At 46.5% G+C, this 22,572-nt stretch overlaps 1 long non-coding RNA gene and 1 other non-coding gene across 2 annotated transcripts; both read left to right on the top strand.

Annotated features, from left to right (window-relative positions):
* The first annotated feature begins 271 nt into the window (after positions 1-271).
* On the top strand, positions 272-22,272 carry LOC141097127 (uncharacterized). The gene is made up of 2 exons (XR_012233856.1): positions 272-675; positions 21,844-22,272. It is a non-coding gene; the product is annotated as an uncharacterized lncRNA (long non-coding RNA).
* On the top strand, positions 4,716-4,791 carry LOC141097249 (small nucleolar RNA SNORA47). The gene has a single exon (XR_012233908.1). It is a non-coding gene; the product is annotated as a small nucleolar RNA SNORA47 (small nucleolar RNA).
* Positions 22,273-22,572: the final 300 nt, after the last annotated feature.

The raw sequence follows: 22,572 nt of genomic DNA, 5'->3' as shown, positions 1-22,572 counted from the left end.
ATATTGTAGCCGGGGGAAGAGAACGGTCACATATTGTAGCCGGGGGATGAGAACGGTCGCATATTGTAGCCGGGGATGAGAACGGTCACATATTGTAGGCGGGGGATGAGAACGGTCGCATATTGTAACTGAGGGATGAGAGAACGGTCGTATATTGAAGCCGGGGGATGAGTCTGTTCGGATTCTGTAGCCGGGGGATGAGACTGGTCGGATTCTGTACATGGGTGATGACAATTGGTCAAGTTCACAAATTGCAGCCATTACTGTGACTACATGTGTGCCCTCCTGTCAGCATTGGACCAGTTGGCAGAATAACAAAGGCCCTGTGTAGTCTACAAAGCAGATACAGCGCAATGCAGCTTCTCGTACGTCACCGTTATCTATTGGCCATTGACGGACATTGTGATGCTGTGCAGCGCACTGACCACACACAGGCTGCAGAGACCACGTGCGGACAGCAGGTGGCAGCAGAGGCCGGGAATTGTTGAGCGTTCTGGCTTCCGGTGACGCTTGTGTGAGTCCTGGAGGAAGGTCGGTGGTGAGTGTACCGGCGGGGCACGGGAGGTCACAGCCAAGGCGCGGTGACATGGGCGGCTGCGGCCCTTGTTGTCATACTAACCTGCGGAGTGGCCGGATGTTCTGGGACTTGTAGTTCCTTTGATATATGTCTTGGAGGTAATGCATTGCTGGGGGCTCCACATTTAACTTGATACGGGTTGGGGGATAGGTCGTGGATTAATATCTGCTACTTGTCGCCAGCTCCTGTGGAACTACAACTCCCAGGATGTGCAGCTGGTCACTACAGTCTGGGGCCACACGTCGGGAACAATTCCAGCTGGTTGTGACCTTGTGCATTGCCATAAGCTGCCATGTTTCTGCTGGGCACAGTAGTGCATCCTGTCACTGTGTGAGGCCTGTATGTCCTGCAGTGTGATGGGGGTGCAGATATGGGGTCTTACACAGTCCACCCCTGGAGACCTGCTGCTATCATAGGTATGTTGGGGGGTGCAGACATGGGGTCTTACACAGTAACCCCCACCCGTAGACCTGCTGCTGGCATAGGTGTTCTGGGGTGCAGATATGGGGTCTTACACAGTCCGCCCCTGGAGACCTGCTGCTTGAATAGGTACAGTATGTTATGGGGTGCAGACATGGGGTCTTACACAGTAACCCCCACCCCTGGAGACCTGCTGCTTGTATAGGTACAGTATGTTGGGGGGTGCAGACATGGGGTCTTACACAGTAACCCCCACCCCTGGAGACCTGCTGCTTGTATAGGTACAGTATGTTGGGGGGTGCAGACATGGGGTCTTACACAGTAACCCCCACCCCTGGAGACCTGCTGCTTGTATAGGTACAGTATGTTGGGGGGTGCAGACATGGGGTCTTACACAGTAACCCCCACCCCTGGAGACCTGCTGCTTGTATAGGTACAGTATGTTATGGGGTGCAGACATGGGGTCTTACACAGTAACCCCCACCCCTGGAGACCTGCTGCTTGTATAGGTACAGTATGTTGGGGGGTGCAGACATGGGGTCTTACACAGTAACCCCCACCCCTGGAGACCTGCTGCTTGTATAGGTACAGTATGTTGGGGGGTGCAGACATGGGGTCTTACACAGTAACCCCCACCCCTGGAGACCTGCTGCTTGTATAGGTACAGTATGTTGGGGGGTGCAGACATGGGGTCTTACACAGTAACCCCCACCCCTGGAGACCTGCTGCTTGTATAGGTACAGTATGTTGGGGGGTGCAGACATGGGGTCTTACACAGTAACCCCCACCCCTGGAGACCTGCTGCTTGTATAGGTACAGTATGTTGGGGGGTGCAGACATGGGGTCTTACACAGTAACCCCCACCCCTGGAGACCTGCTGCTTGTATAGGTACAGTATGTTATGGGGTGCAGACATGGGGTCTTACACAGTAACCCCCACCCCTGGAGACCTGCTGCTTGTATAGGTACAGTATGTTGGGGGGTGCAGACATGGGGTCTTACACAGTAACCCCCACCCCTGGAGACCTGCTGCTTGTATAGGTACAGTATGTTGGGGGGTGCAGACATGGGGTCTTACACAGTAACCCCCACCCCTGGAGACCTGCTGCTTGTATAGGTACAGTATGTTGGGGGGTGCAGACATGGGGTCTTACACAGTAACCCCCACCCCTGGAGACCTGCTGCTTGTATAGGTACAGTATGTTGGGGGTGCAGACATGGGGTCTTACACAGTAACCCCCACCCCTGGAGACCTGCTGCTTGTATAGGTACAGTATGTTGGGGGGTGCAGACATGGGGTCTTACACAGTAACCCCCACCCCTGGAGACCTGCTGCTTGTATAGGTACAGTATGTTATGGGGTGCAGACATGGGGTCTTACACAGTAACCCCCACCCCTGGAGACCTGCTGCTGGCATAGGTGTTCAGGGGTGCAGACATGGGGTCTTATACTGTCCGCCCCTGGAGACCTGCTGTTGCCACCGTCCACTATTCCATTATTGGGGTGAACGGCTAAGTGTTGGGGAGGTAGGAAAAAGTCTCAGGAAATGCATGTTTTTAAGGGATGTTCACACGGTTTTTGAGGGTGGTTTTTTAAGTGGACAGTTCCTCTTGACAATCCATTTCAAACTCTTGGAAAACTGGCCATATGAAATTCTGTGGGAAATCCACTTTGCTGTTCATATTAGAATGTTTTTGAGTTTTGTTTTTTCTCCATAAAGAGGCTTTGAAAATGACCTGGTATGGAAAAAGAAAGCGGAGACTGAAGGAAACCTCTCCAAACCCCGACACTTTCTAATTAAAACTGCAAAGAACACCAGGAAAAAAATCTCCAACTCTTCAAAATTGCTTTAGGAAAACCTCCTCAAACTAGAAACGATCCCTGAAGCGGTTTCTTCTTGAAAACTTGATTTTCTTTTCCTGAAACTGTTTTTGAAGAGCTTTTATTCGTGATGCGATGTTTGCAGCCTATTTACTTGATGCGTGAAGCCTGGGTCAGATTACTGGAGGATTCGCATGGAAGGGATGTGTACTTCTTCTTTTTTCTCCACCTGGTGCTTTTTCTAAACCTCTGCAGGCAAAAAAAAAACCCCTCTCATATCAACAGCAAAGTGGATATTACATTGAATTTAAGTGGCTATGTGCACATAATGTTTTTAGAGAGGAAAATTTAAAAAAACTTAGAGGTTTTGATCTACGGTAGTTTCCTCTGTGACCCAAAAAAAACTCATCAAAAGGGCTGTGTGCACATGGCCAATGTTTGGGCGCTGAAAAGAAATGAGCCGTCCATGCTTCAGATGTTTTTCATGAAAATGCTCAATACTTTACAATGCAAATGAGTGAGAAGGCTTAGGCTATGTGCACACGTTGCGGATTCTGCTGCATTTCCGCAGCGGTTTTGGCCCTGCGGAAACGCAGCAGTTCCGCTGACCATGTACAGTACAATGAAACCCTATGGGGTTTCAAAAACGCTGTGCTGACGATACGGATTTTTCCGCGGTTTACAAACCTCAGCATGTCAATTGTTTGTGCGGATACCGCAGCGGTTTCATACCTTTACCATAATAGAGGTGTGAAACCGCAGGGCAAAACCGCAGACCAAAACGCAGGAAAACCGCAGGTCACTTTACCTGCGTTTCCGTGCGGAATCCGCAACGTGTGCACATAGCCTTAAAATACGCCAGCTTGTCTTTTTGAGCGTTCTGTCCACATTTTTGCTTCAAAACACGCAAGCGATAAATGGTACGTCCCCGTATAGAAGAAACAAATTCTTTATTTCTGATCCATAAAGCATGTGCCGCTACTCCATTAGACCTTCCCACATGGGCTGACATGTCCTAATGGCGCCTTTAGTCTTGAATATATAAAGGCAGAGAGTTTAAAAAAAAAACAAAAAAAAAACTTTCACTTACAAAATATGTTAACGTTTTCCTCATTGTTTAATGGATTTGAAAAAGATAAAGAAAGTAAAATGGATGCGTAGCAGCGCTAATGTAAACACATAGGGTCAGCTGCAAGTAAACCTAGAACCATCTAGGAAGATATAATACTATTAAAAAATAATAAATGTTAAACCTGCGCTTTAAGACCAAATGCGTTAATAAAACACACTGTTTTATTAACGCATTTGGTCTTAGTTTAACATTATTTTTTAATAGGATTTGAAAAAGATGCCTAAAAAAATACTGAAAAACCCTCTAGCGGAAATAAACATACAAAAAAAATTGCTTTAGGGTTCTTTTACACTTGCCTTGTTTTTGCGGCCCCAATAGATTTCTATGGGGCCACAAAAACAGCCCACAAAAATTCATCGGAGCGCCGTGTACCGTATGGCCTTGAGGGCCGTATATACGGCCGTGAAAAAATATCGAGCTTGGTCGATATTTTTTCACGGACACGGCCGCAATAGATTTCAATGGTACCGCAAAAACTACCGAGAAGGTTTTTTGTGGCCCGTTTTTGGGGAGACCGCAAAAAACACGGCAATATGGGCCACAAAAAACCCGGTAAGTGTAAAAGAAGCCTTAGGTCTACAAAACTCCAGAGAAAAGGATCGATTTCTGAAGTTGCCAGTGTCCCTGGTCTCTCCGGCGGAGGCTTTGCCCAGCAGCCCTGTCGCCCCAGCCGGTCCTGCATCATCTGTTAGGATCTGTTTGCTCAACATGATGTAAATACTAGTTTGTCTACTGAGAAACAGGATGTGACGTGAGACCCTGAGTGGAGGCATGAGAAGGTGGAGCAGTCCCCTGTACTGCTTCTACTGGTTATATCCTCCTACAGTAACATTACAGCTGCCCATTCACTTCTCATCTGTGGTTGTGGGGAATGACCGGCATTTTGCAATAACAGCTTGCAATTCTGTGAGTAGAACATTATAGTATTTTTCTTTGTTTTTTTTTTTTTTTTAGACTGTGGGCTATTGACTTCTAAATAAAAGTACCAAAGGATTGTTCTTTTACTTATCCCACCTTTTAGGATGTGTAATGACATTGTAGTACCACAAAAAAAAGTTGTTGAACTCTGAGGTGCTAAAGCATGTCAATATGAAATATGAATAGCAATACTGCTTCTGGATACTAGGAAAAAATGAGACGCTTAGCACATAATTTGGCCAATTAATGCATGCCCAGCAGCCAGTGACAAGGTGGTCTCAAAACTGCTGGGTCCTAACGTGTCTAGTGTGAATGCCTCTCCAAGGCCGGGATCACACTGGCGAGAAACTCGCACAAGTCTCGCACCTGAATATCCAGCACTGCCGCCGGCACTCGGGACCGGAGTGTGCGGCTGCAGGTATTTTTATGCAGCCGCACACTCCGATCCCGAGTGCTGGCGGCAGTGACGGATATTGATGTGCGAGACTCGTGCGTGTTTTTTCTCGCAAGTGTGAACCCGGCCTAAGACTGAAGTCTGAATTCCTGGGTAGGTGTGAAAACCTCTCTTCCAAGTCTGATTTTATGGGTATGTAGGACCATGTGGCAATTAAAATCCACCACATGCTGAAGGGCTGAGTGCTCAGTCAGTAAGTTAATATACAATGGCGAAAAGACTGGCACTTGCAAGCTATGTGAACAGGTGCATATTAGGAGCAGATACCTCCATATATAATAAACAAAAAAAAGTTGCGCTCTGTAGTGCTAAAGCATGTCAATATGAAATATACCATATATACTTGAGTATAAGTTGACCCGAGTATATGTTGAGACATCTAATTTTGCCACGAAAAACTGGGTAAACTTATTAACTCGAGTATAATCCGGGTATGCATTGTCTTCTGATCCCTGTCTTTGTATGCATGGCTTACCCGTCCTGGTCCTTGTATGCATGATTCCACCCGCCCCGTCCTTGTATGCATGACTCTCTATCCCCCTATCCTTGTTTGCATGGTTCCTATAAAAAAAAAACCCACTTACCTTGCCTGCGTGCCCTCACTGTATCTAGTTTCGGCGCCTGCAGCTCCTCCTGCCGAGCGATCATGTGGCCCCGCTCGCTAAGGTAATGAATATTCACTCCACGCCTATGGGAGTGGAGAGGCGTGAATATTCATTACCTTATTGAGTGGGGCCACGTGATCACTCGGCTGGAAGAGCCTCTAGCGCCAGAACGATCGAGATGCAGTGAGGGCGCGCAGGGAAGGTAAGTAGGATGTATACTGGAAGCCGGCAGCTGTAACTGTGCACTATTACAGAGAAATGAATATTCACTGCCTGCTCCTGCCTCTGTGACTCGCTGCTCCCCCCTCCCCACCGTCTTTCTGGGACAGTTGACTCGTGTATAAGCCAAGGGGGGCGTTTTCAGCAGAAAAAACTTGCTGAATAACTCAGCTTATACACGAGTATATACAGTATGTAATATGAATAGCAAAACTGCTTCTGGATAGTAGGAAAATGAGATGCTTAGCACATAATTTGGCCAATTCATGCATGCCCAGCAACCAATGACAGGGCGGTCTCAAAACGGCTGGATCCTAATATGTATGTCTAGTGTCTAAATTCATATATTTCATATTGACATGCTTTAGCACTACAGAGTGCAACTTTTTTTGTTTATTGTGTATGGAGGTAGCTGCTCCTAGTATGCACCTGTTCACATTATCTTGGAAGTGCCAGTCAGTCTTTTTGTCATTGTAGTAACCAGGGCTGTGGAGTCGGAGTCAGAGCTGGAGTCGGTATAAAATGGACCGACTCCGACTCCTAAAATATATAATAAATTGGGTACAGTAGTTCAATGCCGAATGTGCTGAATATTTTTTCATAGGAATTTGGGAAAGTTATGAAATGTCCTATAAATGGCAGTTGTATTCCTGATCTAAGGCTACATTCACACACAGCGTTTTTCCTGCGTTTTTTGAGGATACGTTTTTCAGTTGCAAAAGCAGATCAGCTTTTTAAAAAACCGCATCACCTGAAAGGTTTTTGAGCTCATAGATAATGTTTTCAATAGCAAAAACAGATTAGAAATCTGCTCTATCTATATATCCATATCTGTATCCATATCATATCTGTATCAAAAAGAATGAAAGCCCGATAGCACACAGACTAACACTCCTTTTTTTTTTTAGCACCAGTCAGGGACACCTCATAGCTGCCCAAAAGGACGCCCAGGACAGGCATTGCTCATCTTCAGTAACACATCAACATCAATTGATAGTTGGAATAAATAGACTGCATTCACCACATCTTCTTAAGGTGCAGGCTTTATTTTCAATTGTAGGGGTGTGCAGTATGAGGTTCTGCAGCAGCTGAGGTGTGCAGTATGAAATTCTGCGGAACAGCATGAGGTTCTGCCCCCCCAGGTTTGATCCTGGCTACGCCCATAGTGTGAATGTAGCCTGAGGATCTAGGCTTTGTCTTAGCCGAGATAAGTCATAGTGTGCGTGTATGTGTGTTTATTAGGGTGACCGGATCTCATATGGGGGGGAAAAAATGTCAGAATCTTGTTCGTCTGGACCCCACAAAACGATTCCCCTTTCCAGATATTGAGAGAGCCAAAATTTGAGCTCGATCAAACGACGTTAACCCGTGCTGCTCGTCGCTCAAAGTTTGAAAAAATCCAAATTGCGGTATTTTAAGATTTAGGTATTTTGCATAGTCTGTTAGACTATAAAGAATGTGACAACAACATTGCAGAAATAGCCCTGACCAAATTTTCGAACCATTTGTGGTATTTGAATGCAGAGTTGGTGGGATTATCGTTTTTTGATCCCACCATTACAGACAATGAAAAGTTGTTAATGGCTAATAAATTGCTCAGTAGCACAGATGAACCATCAGAGCATGCTAACCTACATGATTTGATAATTTTACATAGTTATCTAATCTATTCTAGAGCTTTTGTTAAAGTAGTTTTTGAAACGTCAGAATATAATGCTCGGCATTTGCTTACAACTTGCAGGACATATTGCTTTTGTTCTTCATCTTTTGTCAGAAGGTCGTTAAAGTCGGTTACTTCCTACCTCTTTTAATTTTTCTTTCCTAACTTTTGGATTTACAACCCTAGCGTGCTCTGATGGTTCATCTGTGCTACTGAGCAATTTATTAGCCATTAACAACTTTTCATTGTAATGGTGGGATCAAAAAACGATAATCCCACCAACTCTGCATTCAAATACCACAAATGGTTCGAAAATTTGGTCAGGGCTATTTCTGCAATGTTGTTGTCACATTCTTTATAGTCTAACAGACTATGCAAAATACCTAAATCTTAAAATACCTCAATTTGGATTTTTTCAAACTTTGAGCGACGAGCAGCACGGGTTAACGTCGTTTGATCAAGCTCAAATTTTGGCTATCTCAATATCTGGAAAGGGGAATCGTTTTGTGGGGACCAGACGGACAAAATTCCGACATCGATTTTTTGCGGTCACCCTAGTGTGTATATATATATATATATACAGTACAGGCCAAAAGTTTGGACACACCTTGTCATTCAAAGAGTTTTCTTTATTTTCATGACTATGAAAATTGTAGATTCACTCTGAAGTCATCAAGACTGTGAATTAACACATGTGGAATTATATAATTAACAAAAAAGTGTGAAACAACTGAAAATATGTCTTATATTCTTATATTCTAGGTTCTTCAAAGTAGCCACCTTTTGCTTTGATTACTGCTTTGCACACTCTTGATGAGCTTCAAGAGGTAGTCACCGGAAATGGTTTTCACTTCACAGGTGTGCCCTGTCAGGTTTAATAAGTGGGATTTTTTGCCTTATAAATGGGGTTGGGACCATCAGTTTTGTTGTGCAGAAGTCTGGTGGATACACAGCTGATAGTCCTACTGAACAGACTGTTAGCTGCTTTTTTCTTGCCATAATACAAATTCTAAGTACAGAAAAACGAGTGGCCATCATTACTTTAGGAAATGAAGGTCAGTCAGTTCGAAAAATTGGGAAAACTTTGAAAGTGTCCCCAAGTGCAGTGGGAAAAACCATCAAGCGCTACAAAGAAACTGGCTCTCATGAGGACTGCCCCAGGAAAGGGAGACCAAGAGTCACCTCTGCTGCGGAGGATAAGTTCATCCGAGTCACCAGCCTCAGAAATCGCAGGTTAACAGCAGCTCAGATTAGAGACCAGGTCAATGCCACACAGAGTTCTAGCAGCAGACACATCTCTACAATAACTGTTAAGAGGAGACTTTGTGCAGCAGGCCTTCATGGTAAAATAGCTGCTAGGAAACCACTGCTAAGGACAGGCAACAAGCAGAAGAGACTTGTTGGGGCTAAAGAACACAAGGAATGGACATTAGACCAGTGGAAATCAGTGCTTTGGTCTGATGAATCCAAATTTGAGATCTTTGGTTCCAACCACCATGTCTTTGTGCGATGCAGAAAAGGTGAATGGATGGACTCTACGTGCCTGGTTCCCACCGTGAAGCATGGAGGAGGAGGTGTGATAGTGTGGGGGTACTTTGCTGGTGACACTGTTGGGGATTTATTCAAAATTGAAGGCATACTGAACCAGCATGGCTACCACAGTATCTTGCAGCGGCATGCTATTCCATCCGGTTTGTGTTTAGTTGGACCATCATTTATTTTTCAACAGGACAATGACCCCAAACACACCTCCAGGCTGTGTAAGGGCTATTTGACCAAGAAGGAGAGTGATGGGGTGCTACACCAGATGACCTGGCCTCCACAGTCACCAGACCTGAACCCAATTGAGATGGTTTGGGGTGAGCTGGACCGCAGAGTGAAGGCAAAAGGGCCAACAAGTGCCAAGCATCTCTGGAAACTCCTTCAAGACTGTTGGAAGACCATTTCCGGTGACTACCTCTTGAAGCTCATCAAGAGAATGCCAAGAGTGTGCAAAGCAGTAATCGAAGCAAAAGGTGGCTTCTTTGAAGAACCTAGAATATAAGACATGTTTTCAATTGTTTCACACTGTGACGAACAGCCCACAGCTGTTCATCCAAATACGGGCGACTGATGGGGTCCCGCTGCCACCAAAACGCGACGGACAGCGGACCCTGTGTCACCACTATGTCACAGTCCCACCACTGACACGGGTGTATCAGCGGACGGAGGGACGAGACACACTGCCGGCACACGGCTATCACAGGCACGGTGGGGGGCTTATCTTAGTTATCCCACCACTGGCACCATGTGACCAAAAATATCCTGCAAGCTAATCCCGCTCTGACAATTTGCCGCAGGGGGAGTTTAATTTGGATGCCCCACCACTGCTATCAATCTTCCAAGTACTGCAGGGATTTATGTATATCCCACTTTCTCAGTTCCACTTTGGAACTCGCAGCTCTCCGGCGCCCCCCTTACCCTCAGGTCAGTCAGGGAACTGCACCTAGGATAATTAGTCGCCGAACGGGCTGCCTGTTGTGAACCAGCAATTAGGCTTCTGCAGTAAGGGAATTATCAATGCTGTGGCCGCAGCCCCTCATTCAGCAATATAAGACCCTTCTGTACTGCCAGCAAGCCGCAATAGCCGTACACAACGTGCTGCCACCAGTCACGGTTACTTAATTCACAGTGTTAACTTAAGAGGGTCCGTGGTAAACCCCTTGAATTAGTAGCGATTATCTATCAAAGGCGTATAGTTCGATTCTTAGAGCACGGAGACAGGCTAAATATTAAATCATTTATTCCCCGAAAAAATAGGGCAGTGATTACAGATAAACGTTGCTATAAAGTTGAGACATTAATTATGTACAGTTACAAATATAAAATAAAAGATGGATGAACATAGAAAGTACACTCACGGTTGTTCATGGCTCTTTAGGCAAAACCATGCGGCTGAGAGGGGTGGAGCCACATATCTCCACTCATCTGGAGTTCTTGTCAGCACAAGGACTGGAGCTCTTCTGAGCTGGTTTTGCCAGGGGAATGCCTTATAGACTCTGCGATGTGACATCACGGAGAGGTGCATTCTGGGTTAATCCCACCTCTCTCATCCAAGTTATAATTTGGCTACAAAACTTAGATTAGCTATAACTTTATGGGAGAAGCTGGTATGGACTCATCAGTGGTATCATGTTTCCCAGCGTAATGAGCCCATCAAGAAAACATCACAACTATGCGATATGACCGTCCATTTGGGAGCAAATCATATCTCAGGGTGTGGACAGGTTAGGACTCCGAAAGAGACGCGGTATCGAAGCTGGGACCGCTCAGGTTACAAAAATATGATTTTCATATCTCTACTTTGTACGGTTTTCGGAGGGCAGGCTCTTAAAGGTTTACTTCTAACCTTGATTTCAGACAAAGACCCTTTTCCTGCACTTTTTCTTTTAGCTGAGAGAAGAGGAGCCAAATGGTTGTAACAGCAGGGGGTCTCCTATTACTAGTGCGAACACAGGCTGGAAAAGAAGGGTGGGTGACACTGCTCTGTGTGTGTGAAGGGAGGAGGGGTGAAGCTGCAGAGCTAGCAGCCTGCATTGTCATATAGTGCCAGATCTTTCTGGAAAGTTACAACAGAAAACATCATATTTTTGTAGACAAATCCCCGTACCTCACAGACATTGTATATCGCACCTCCCCCCTTAAAAGGGCGCTAAGGAGGCATTACCTCTCGGTAATCGGCCATGCGCACCTCAGCAGGTTCGCCCCGGCGGGACAACCCATCGGCATTGCCGTTTTCACTGCCCTTCCTGTGTTTCACAGTAAAGTCGTACTGTTGAATGGCAAGGCTCCAGCGGAGCAACCTTCCATTGGTTCCGGACACTGTGTGCAACCAGCTCAGAGGGTTGTGGTCGGTTACCACCGTGAAGGGTGGTTGGTGAACACGGCCCGGAAGGGTTCCAGGGTGGCCATCAACTGCGACTGCTGGGACACGGTTAGCGAACCACTTATCTCCATGTCCTCAATGGACCCATCAGCCTTGGCTTGGGCCAGCATGTCCAGGAGGGGATCTTCCTCCCCATCCTCGGGCAGATTGCAGACCGGTAGGACGCAAGCTTCACGTTCGTAGTGCACATTCAGCATGTTGACGTGAAAGGCCTTGCGCCTACCCCGAGTATGGTCAAGTGTGACCACGTAGGTGACCGGGTTGAGCTGTTGGTGGATGACGTATGGGCCTTCCCAGGCTGCCTGAAGCTTATCTGTTGGTACAGGGACCAGCACCCACACCTTTTGACCCACCTTGTAGGTCCGCTCCCAGGCGTTCTGGTCGTACCAGTGCTTCTGGTCAGCCTGAGCCTGCATCATGTTGTCATGCACCATCCGCGTCAAGGTCTGCATCTTGTCCACGATGGACACTTCTGTGGGGTTTGGCTCATCTTCCCAAGATTCTCTTATCAACCCAAGGGGTCCCCGGACTCGCCTGCCATACAGGAGCTCGAAGGGGGAGAACCCGGTCGAGGCCTGCGGAACTTCTGTAAGCGAACAGCAGGTGTGGGAGGTACCGCTCCCAGTCGCGCCCTTAGGTCTCAACCAGTATGCGGAGCATCTGTTTGAGGGTACCATTGAAGCGTTCACACAAACCATTAGTCTGTGGGTGATACGGACTCGATACCAGGTGCGTCACCTGCATTTTCTCAGAGAGCCTCCATTAGGCGAGACATGAATTGGGGCACTTGATCGGTAAGCATCTCCCTGGGAAACCCTACTCTTGAAAAGATGGTCATCAGTGCGTCGGCCACCTTATCTGCCCTGGTTGAAGACAGAGCTACTGCCTCTGGGTACCGGGTAGCGTAGTATCGCTTTCCGGAGCTGCTGGGGACGGACAGTGGTCCTACGATGTCCACCGCGATTCTCTGGAAAGACTCCTCTATCACCGGCAAAGGAATAAGGGGAGCCTTAAGAGCAGGCCCCGCCTTACCCACTTTTTGACAGGTGGCACAGGAGCGGCAGTAGTGTGTTACATCTGTCCCCATCTTGGGCCAATAGAAGTGTTGAGACAGCCGTGCCTTTGTTTTGCAGATCCCCAAGTGTCCAGCGAGTGGAATCTCATGGGCAATCCGCAACAACTCAATTCTGAACTGATAGGGGACGACCAGCTGTCTTTCCCTCAACCACTCCTTTTGAGGATTTCTGGGTACTGTCTCGCGGTACAACCTTCCTCGTTCCCAGAACACCTCCTTATCAGACTCGGAGTTGGGCGTCTTGTCGAGACCTCTCAATTTCTCCAGGCTGGCATCTGAGTGCAGAGCAGCCTGGAACTCCATGCTGGAGGCTGCCAGAAGTGACGTCAGGGTCCCCTCTTTACTGGGACCCTCTGGAACCGGCTCTGGGTTCACCTCTGGTTCAGTCTCTCCTGTAGCAGCAGAGGGTCCAGAAAACAGTGCGTTACCTGCGATCTGGGCACTCTGACTGCGTGTGATAGCTGCTATGTATGCTGCCTCCCTGGGGATTTCTACAGACCCACCAGCCGACGCTGCCCTGGGTTCTACCTCCCCGTCCACCCCCAACACTTCAGGAGCAGTGCTACTTATGGGCCAGTTACCTTCGGTGGCACTGGTCAGTTGCATGGCATTACCTTCCTCATGGTCCCCATGCACCTCCCCATTTCCTTGAGCACTGTTGCTTGCTCCTGCCAGGGGTTCCTCAGCCGTCTCAGTCCGCAGAGTGACGGGGCTGAGCACTTCGGTACCTGTGGACACATCTACTGTTTCAAAAAAAGGGTTAGCAGGTTCAGTCGGCACAGATACATCATCATCATTATCATTATCATCATTCCTAAGAAAAGAATGGTTATCAGATTGCTTTGGTACATTCACATCACCATCAGCATCATACCTGGGGAAAGAATGGTTGTTAGTTGCATCATTACTCATCAAGGCATTAGCAGGTAACTCTTTCAGTTTCCCATCATCATCATCATCAGGGTTAACATTACCCTTATTATCAGTTTGGGGAAGGGTGTCAGGGACGTAGTATGCAACCATCCGTCCCAAGTCAGTCCCCAATAAAACACCAGTGGGCAAATTTTCAGACACTCCCACCTCCCTCAACCCGCTCCCAGCACCCCAATCAAGATAAACCCGGGCAACTGGCAAGGGACAGCGGGTGCCTCCAATCCCGGTGACAGTCAGGGTTTTCCCCTCGACAAACTCTTCAGGGGCCGCCAGTCCAGGACGGATGAGGGTTCGTTCAGCCCCGGTGTCCTTGAGGCCTGTAGCAAGACGGGCCCCCACCTGGACAGGTTGAACGTTGTCGTCAGCCCTCCCAACCACACCTCCCACCAAAAGAACAGAGGCGTTGGGCCCGGGGGCCTTGGCTGGGGGACTCTTCGGCTTTTCCGGACAGGTGAACGAGAAGTGACCAGGCCGCTGGCAGTGGTGACACAGGCGCCTGTCAGTAGCCGGCCTGCTGTTGGCAACAGGGACTGGGCCTCAGGAGGGACGGCTAGCTGGGGCACTGGGGTTGGTTGCAGGCTTACCCCATTTCCAGCTGGTGGCGACTGGCCGCCGCGACTCGGGCTTCCGGTTGGCCTCGTAGTTGTCGGCAATCTGCGCCGCTTTGTCCGCGTTCGTTGGTTCGCGGTCCAGGATGAACTGTCGGACCTCAGCTGGGCAGAGATGCAGGATCTGGTCTTTGATCATCATGTCCCGTAGCTGCTCAAAGGATTCAACGGACAGTCCATGGATCCACTGGTCAAAGTGGGTCCTGAGTCCTTGCACCACATCACTGTAGCTATCATGTGGGCCACGTTGGAGGTGTCGGAACTTCTTTCGGTTTACCTCAGGTGTCAGCCGATATTTGGCGATCAGCACCTCCTTTATGGCGCGATAGTCATCATCATGCGCTTGCGGAAGAGAAGCAAACGCCTCCAGAGCTTTGCCTTTTAGCCCTGGGGTCAAGTACCTGGCCCATTGGTCTTCGAGCAGTCGGTACTGTCTGCAGGCTTTCTCAAAGGCTCGCAGAAACGTGTCCAAGTCCCCATCCTTTCCCATCATGGGAAAATGCTCTGGCCGGGGTTTAGGAGTCTGGACGCTGCTGGGCTCACTGCTTCGGGCTGTGGGGGCATTCCCACCCGTTGGAGTACCTCCAGTTCATGGGCCCTCTGCGCCTGGCGCTCGGCTCTCTCAGCCTCTGCTCGGCGCTCACGTTCGGCTCTCTCAGCCTCAGCTTGACGCTCAGCTCTCTCCGCCTCCCGCTTGGCTCGCTGCTCTGCTCTCTCTCAAGTTTGCTGGATCAGCGCCAGACGTCCATCACGGTCTTCGGCAGGGAGTGCGTCCAAGGCCACTTGTAGGTAGGGGTCCAGCGTGCTCTGATTGAATGTGGGGCCAGCGCTCATGAGTGGAGCCTCTGCTGCAGCCCCATTGCCACTTGGGCCAACGTCTGCGCCCGCTGGATTCTGGTCGTTGTCCAGCTGCACTAGAGCCGCGATCATTTGATCTTTGGTTCCGCCTGCGGCGTCTATGCCTCGGTACGTGCATAACCCAGCAAGGGTGTCCTTTTTCTGCTGCTGATACCACTCCACTCTCATTGCCGCCATGGTTGCCAAATAAAAGATAGAAAAAGAAAAACCAAGAAACGGGAGGGGGATACTTGCAAGTACACACTAATGTCTCAGGACTAGTAACCACTGAGTCTGTTCTCCAAAACCTATGATGCAGGATTCCCGCAGGAACCGTGCAGGTTTTTAGTGAGAGGAATGATTGCTCAAACCAAATCACTAATGCTCTAGGATGATCCCACCGCTGCCACCAATATGTGACGAACAGCCCACCGCTGTTCGTCCAAATACGGGCGACTGACGGGGGTCCCGCTGCCATCAAAACGTGACGGACAGCGGACCCTGTGTCACCACTATGTCACAGTCCCACCAATGACACGGGTGTATCAGCGGACGGAGGGACGAGACACACTGCCGCCACACGGCTATCACAGGCACAGTGGGGGGCTTATCTTAGTTATCCCACCACTGGCACCATGTGACCAAAAATATCCAGCAAGCTAATCTCGCTCTGACAATTTGCCGCAGGGGGAGTTTAATTTGGATGCCCCACCACTGCTATCAATCTTCCAAGTACTGCAGGGATTTATGTATATCCCACTTTCTCAGTTCCACTTTGGAACTCGCAGCTCTCCGGCGCCCCCCTTACCCTCAGGTCAGTCAGAGAACTGCACCTAGGATAATTAGTCGCCGGACGGGCTGCCTGTTGTGAACCGGCAATTAGGCTTCTGCAGTAAGGGAATTATCAATGCTGTGGCCGCAGCCCCTCATTCAGCAATATAAGACCCTTCTGTACTGCCAGCAAGCCGCAATAGCCGTACACAACGTGCTGCCACCAGGCACGGTTACTTAATTCACAGTGTTAACTTAAGAGGGTCCGTGGCAAACCCCTTGAATTAGTAGCGATTATCTATCAAAGGCGTATAGTTTGATTCTTAGAGCACGGAGACAGGCTAAATATTAAATCATTTATTCCCCGAAAAAATAGGGCAGTGATTACAGATAAACATTGCTATAAAGTTGAGATATTAATTATATACAGTTACAAATATAAAATAAAAGATGGATGAACATAGAAAGTACACTCACGGTTGTTCATGGCTCTTTAGGCAAAACCATGCGGCTGAGAGGGGTGGAGCCACATATCTCCACTCATCTGGAGTTCTTGTCAGCACAAGGACTGGAGCTCTTCTGAGCTGGTTTTGCCAAGGGAATGCCTTATAGACTCTGCGATGTGACATCACGGAGAGGTGCATTCTGGGTTAATCCCACCTCTCTCATCCAAGTTATAATTTGGCTACAAAACTTAGATTAGCTATAACTTTATGGGAGAAGCTGGTATGGACTCATCAGTGGTATCATGTTTCCCAGCGTAATGAGCCCATCAAGAAAACATCACACATCTATGCGATATGACCGTCCATTTGGGAGCAAATCATATCTCAGGGTGTGGACAGGTTAGGACTCCGAAAGAGACGCGGTATCGAAGCTGGGACCGCTCAGGTTACAAAAATATGATTTTCATATCTCTACTTTGCACGGTTTTCGCAGGGCAGGCTCTTAAAGGTTTACTTCTAACCTTGATTTCAGACAAAGACCCTTTTCCCGCACTTTTTCTTTTAGCTGAGAGAAGAGGAGCCAAATGGTTGTAACAGCAGGGGGTCTCCTATTACTAGTGCGAACACAGGCTGGAAACGGAGGGTGGGTGACACTGCTCTGTGTGTGTGAAGGGAGGAGGGGTGAAGCTGCAGAGCTACCAGCCTGCATTGTCATATAGTGCCGGATCTTTCTGGAAAGTTACAACAGAAAACATCATATTTTTGTAGACAAAACCCCGTACCTCACAGACATTGTATATCACACACACTTTTTGTTAATTATATAATTCTACATGTGTTAATTCATAGTTTTGATGACTTCAGAGTGAATCTACAATTTTCATAGTCATGAAAATAAAGAAAACTTTTTGAATGAGAAGGTGTGTCCAAACTTTTGGTCAGTACTGTATATATGTAATCGATATTATACAGTGTATTACAAATTTACAATTTATTACAGTTTTTTGTGTTCTAAAGTTGTATTCCAATAAATAGATATTATGTTCTATCTAAATATCTTGATTATTGGATCATAGAAATTATTAAATGTCTGATGTTCACATTGTGCTACAATAAATTTTTCACTTAAATATAAGCAATATACACTCACTGGCCACTTTATTAGGTACACCATGCTAGTAACGGGTTGGACCCCCTTTTGCCTTCAGAACTGCCTCAATTCTTCGTGGCAGAGATTCAACAAGGTGCTGGAAGCATTCCTCAGAGATTTTGGACCATATTGACATGATGGCATCACACAGTTGGCGCAGATTTGTCGGCTGCACATCCCTGATGCGAAACTCCCGTTCCACCACATCCCAAAGATGCTCTATTGGATTGAGATCTGGTGACTGAGGAGGCCATATGAGTACAGTGAACTCATTGTCATGTTCAAGAAACCAATCTGAGATGATTCGAGCTTTATGACATGGCGCATTATCCTGCTGAAAGTAGCCATCAGATGCCTGTTCTTAGCTGAGAGGAGTGGGACCCAGTGTGGTCTTCTGCTGCTGTAGCCCATCTGCCTCAAAGTTCGACGCACTGTGCGTTCAGAGATGCTCTTCTGCCTACCTTGGTTGTAACGGGTGGCAATTTGAGTCACTGTTGCCTTTCTATCAGCTCGAACCAGTATGCCCATTCTCCTCTGACCTCTGGCATCAACAAGGCATTTCCGGCCACAGAACTGCCGCTCACTGGATTTTTTTTCTTTTTCGGACCATTCTCTGTAAACCCTAGAGATGGTTGTGCGTGAAAATCCCAGTAGATCAGCAGTTTCTGAAATACTCAGACCAGCCCTTCTGGCACCAACAATCATGCCACGTTCAAAGGCACTCAAATCACCTTTCTTCCCCATACTGATGCTCGGTTTGAACTGCAGAAGATTGTCTTGACCATGTCTACATGCCTAAATGCACTGAGTTGCCGCCATGTGATTGGCTGATTAGAAATTAAGTCTTAACACACAGTTGGACAGGTGTACCTAATAAAGTGGCCAGTGAGTGTATGTGTGAGTCGGAGTCGTGGAGTCGGTGTAAGGGAAATTGAGGAGTCGGAGTCGCAGGTTTGGCTTACCGACTCAACAGCCCTGGTAGTAACACAGACACAAAGCTTATTCTTTGTATAATTGAAGTAATACAATTTTCTAATCCACTTTGTTTCTCAGATCTCCGCTTGCAGTCATGAAATGGGTAATGTCTGCAGCTCGTGAAGACTTCATGAAATAAATAATGACTGCTGCTCGTGGAGAGTTTCATTAGCTACCACCATTCTCTCCATCACGCGACCAAGACAGATTTTCATCCCCTGGGGCAGTGTTTCCCAAACTGCAGTCTTCACGGCCCCCAACAGGTTCTCAGGATTTCCTTAGTATTACACATGTGGTGGACGTATCAAGGCATCAGGAATTCTCCCACCAAGTTCCAATACTATGGAAATCCTGGAAGCACAACCTGTAAGGGCCGTGAGGACTGGAGGTTTGGGAAATAATAACCTTTCCACGCTGACTGATAGCAGAGATCTCAGAAGCGAGGAGCAGCTGCAGAAAGTGTTTGAAAATTGTGTAACATTTTATTAGGTATTGAATAAAGATTGTTTGCTGAAACTGGACTATCCTTCCAACATTAGCCTGGAGCTAATCTCCACTTGTGTGACAGCCGGTGACCATTCTGCATTCTGATTGGCTGCTGGGGTGGTATTAGGTTTGTATTATAAATCATTCTTCGCCACTATGAGACTTATAATCTTGTAATGAGTGGATCTGTGCCTTCTGTCTCTACAGCTATGACACACAATGATAAGACACAGCAACCTCCAGAAACAAGTCATGAGTCTATACAAACAGTTCTTGCGAGCTGGAAAGGACAAACCAGGTTTCTTGCCCCGAATCCAGCATGAATTCAGGAAAAATGCCAAAATCCCCAGGACTGACATCATGCACATAGAATATCTCATGCGCCGTGGACGGAGACAGCTGGATCAACTGAAAGATGTCAACACAAAACAGCTCGGAGCCTTCATCAAAACCTCCACCGATGTATAAAATGTGCCTCCGACATAAGGGGAAAGACAAGTCTCCTGCTGATGAACCCTGGAAACATTGGAGATTTATGGTGGGTCTTTTGATTCTGTAGACTATGAGGAGACCTTCTGAAGGGGAACCTTTATGTAAATTCTGGCCGGATTCTTAACTTAATTTGACAAACCCCAGATCAGAAACGAAGGGTTTCAGCTCAAGCAATCGCTCAATCATTAAATAGGTGCTGCCCCACCGAGTGGCTTGATCCACAATTGCCCCTTTTCCAGCACGTCTCTTAAAGATGGAATCAATTTTATGGGTTCTGGCAGCAATGGCCAATTTCCTCACTTTGCTAATCAGAGTTCCAGCATGTTCCTCTTGCAGTTTTATCTTTTATTGCCAGCTGCAGCGTGTGCACAACACAGCGCATGTGATGAATAGGGAAGACTTGTGAAGCAGCTTCAACAAAGTAGCTTCGCCCACCGGCGCATGACGCTGCATGCACCCTGCGTCCCCTATCTTTATCACAGGGGGCGCAGGCCGTGCGCAGTATGCGTTTGGCGGCGCATGCGCCTTTTTGACGGTGCGCCGACGCAACCAAACTGCAGCAGAACTGGGCGGAGCTACCGGCGGAGGCACGGCAGGGGGTGGGGCTTAGCGGCGGCCGTGCGCAGGCCGTCACTGCGCTCATAAACGCTAGTGTGAAACTAGCCTAAGATCTTCCTTTTGGTTAAGGGCTTCTTCAATCACTAACTTTCTTTTTCCAGAGAAACACCAAGTTTGCGGGCCATTTCTCTATTAAGAGCTGTAAAAGCTGTTCGTGCAAATAATGATAATGGTACACTGTCCTTCACAACAAGCTCAATGAGCTGTCTTTTAAACACATCTGCTGTCATTGTTACTTTAACTTTGTCACGTACAAAATTTCTTGTAACTGATGTTTGAGATGCTTTTTCCTCCTCCTTTGACTGGCGGGAAGTGCTGGGCTTTGGTTTCTTGGTGCTGCTGTAATATCTTTCCAATCGCAGCTTTGTAAGCTTCTGGGTGGCAGCGTTGTAAATTTCTTTTTAGATTGGAAATCTCTTGAAGGAGCATTTTTATCACTGCCTGAGTATGCACTGATTTTCGCATTACAGTATTTGTTTTCTTCTGGGTCACTTATACACTGACACACAAAAATGTTTTTTTATCTTGAGTCACTGTGAAATGCTCAAATACAGCTGACTTCATAACATGCTTCTTAGACATTTTGTAATTATTTAAATTTGCTCTCAAAATTGTCCTTTAAAAAAAAAAAAAAGGTATATTGTAATTCTTACAAGAATAGGGAATCATGCAGTGTATAATTTAAGATAGAAATAAAACAATCTTTGCATGAATCAATAGGACAGATAAGTATAAAGTTCATAAAATATGTTGTTAGATAGCTTTACTCTGAACTTTCAATGTCAGGCTTGTCTTGGAATACAGCTCACTAAATGCTTTACATCATATTTCTTCACAGTCTATGAAGAGGGGAGGAGGGAGGGAGCATGTTTGTGCTTAATCATATTCCAGAACACACACACACACACACACACAAATATATATGTCCTTATCAATCCTATTACTGTATTTCTGAATTTGAGATATTAGAAAACAGTTTTTCCCCTTATATTCTATGTATAGTGTATATATAAGTCATCAGAGCAGCTAATTTCCCAAACAGGAGCTAAGAGGAAAAACAAGCTAAAACATCAAGCATACGGAGACCACATTTACTGGACTATTGATTTACACACAGTTTATTGAAAGTTTAGATATGCTTTAAGAAGTACTTACCTTAATCCTGCTTTCCTGTTCACTCCAGAAGTTCTGAGATGAATGCAGGCATTCCTTCCCTGTGTGTTTTGTTATTTTTTTCCCTTTATCTTTAGAAGAGGAGATTCACTACTTGTCATGAACGTAACAAACTGCAGCACAGATTCATCTCAGCTAAAAGTCTAGACCTTAGATCAGGAATAGGACAGACATTTATAGGATATTTCATAACTTCCCAAATTATTATGAAAAAAATATTCCCCACAAACTGCATTGAACTACTGTACCCAATGTATTATATATTCTAGGAGTCGGTCCATTTTATTCTGACTCCACCTAAGTGGGCTCCGACTCCACAGCCCTGAGTGCAAGAACAACAACATGAAGTTTGTATGTTCTGTTTGTATTTGTCTTCTAGGCCTGTGTACACTATAGGAAAGCTAGATTGTGAAGCACAGGCTCTGGTGTTTCCGGACAGATGCATTTTTGTGCAGTGTGGTTCAATATATTGGTACCGTAGAAAAAGTAAATGTTTAATGATTCAGTCATATGGAAACTGTAACTGGTTTATGTCCTCTGTCCTCAGGACGCGGCTGTGGTGAGATGCTGGGCCTGTAACCGTCCGTTATCAGAAGCACATCCTGAGTTTCCGTTCCCTATGTCACGTCTACTATGAATCCAGAGGGTTTGTGGAGATGCAGCGTCTGCACCGTGGATGGACACCAAAGACATGGATGTAGGGTGTAACTTAAGGGCTTTGTGTGAACTAAAAAATGGAGTATGGCTCTACTAAACCTGTATATACGTATTTTGTATCTGTCTATAAAACATTATATAGAGTTATTTTATATTTCCTTTTAATTGCATTTTGTGTGTAATCCCAAGAGAGGAAGCGCTAAGTTTTTAAGTCTGTATGATGAAACTGAAAAGTATTTGCACAATCTTTATCTACAATCCACTGGAAAAAAACGGTGTAAGATAAATTTGTGATATAAAGATATATGATAAATCAGAAGCCTGACGTGTGACTTCTTTTATGAAACTTCCCAGGGTTTGACGCGGTGAGAAGTATGAAATTATTCATGCCTCCACTTGCCACTAGGAGGAGATAAGTGCATTGATTTCTCTGCAAAGCTATCTCAACCAGCAATTGTAATTTGAAAGAACTTGACATTTTTTATTTATAAGGGTTGACTGCTTTACCATATGTTAGACATGATTGAGTCATTTACTAATAAGAGTACTTTGCATTTTTCCCTGTTAAAAACCATTCTGTTAGTTGCTGCCCACTGCTCCAGTTTATTTATATAAGATA

This window comes from Dendrobates tinctorius, unplaced genomic scaffold (assembly GCF_039654945.1).
Source record: "Dendrobates tinctorius isolate UK_male_01 unplaced genomic scaffold, ASM3965494v1 ptg000083l, whole genome shotgun sequence".
In the NCBI taxonomy this organism is placed as follows: domain Eukaryota; kingdom Metazoa; phylum Chordata; class Amphibia; order Anura; family Dendrobatidae; genus Dendrobates; species Dendrobates tinctorius.
Note: the sequence above shows the minus strand (reverse complement) of the source record. Positions and strands in the feature narration are given on the sequence as shown.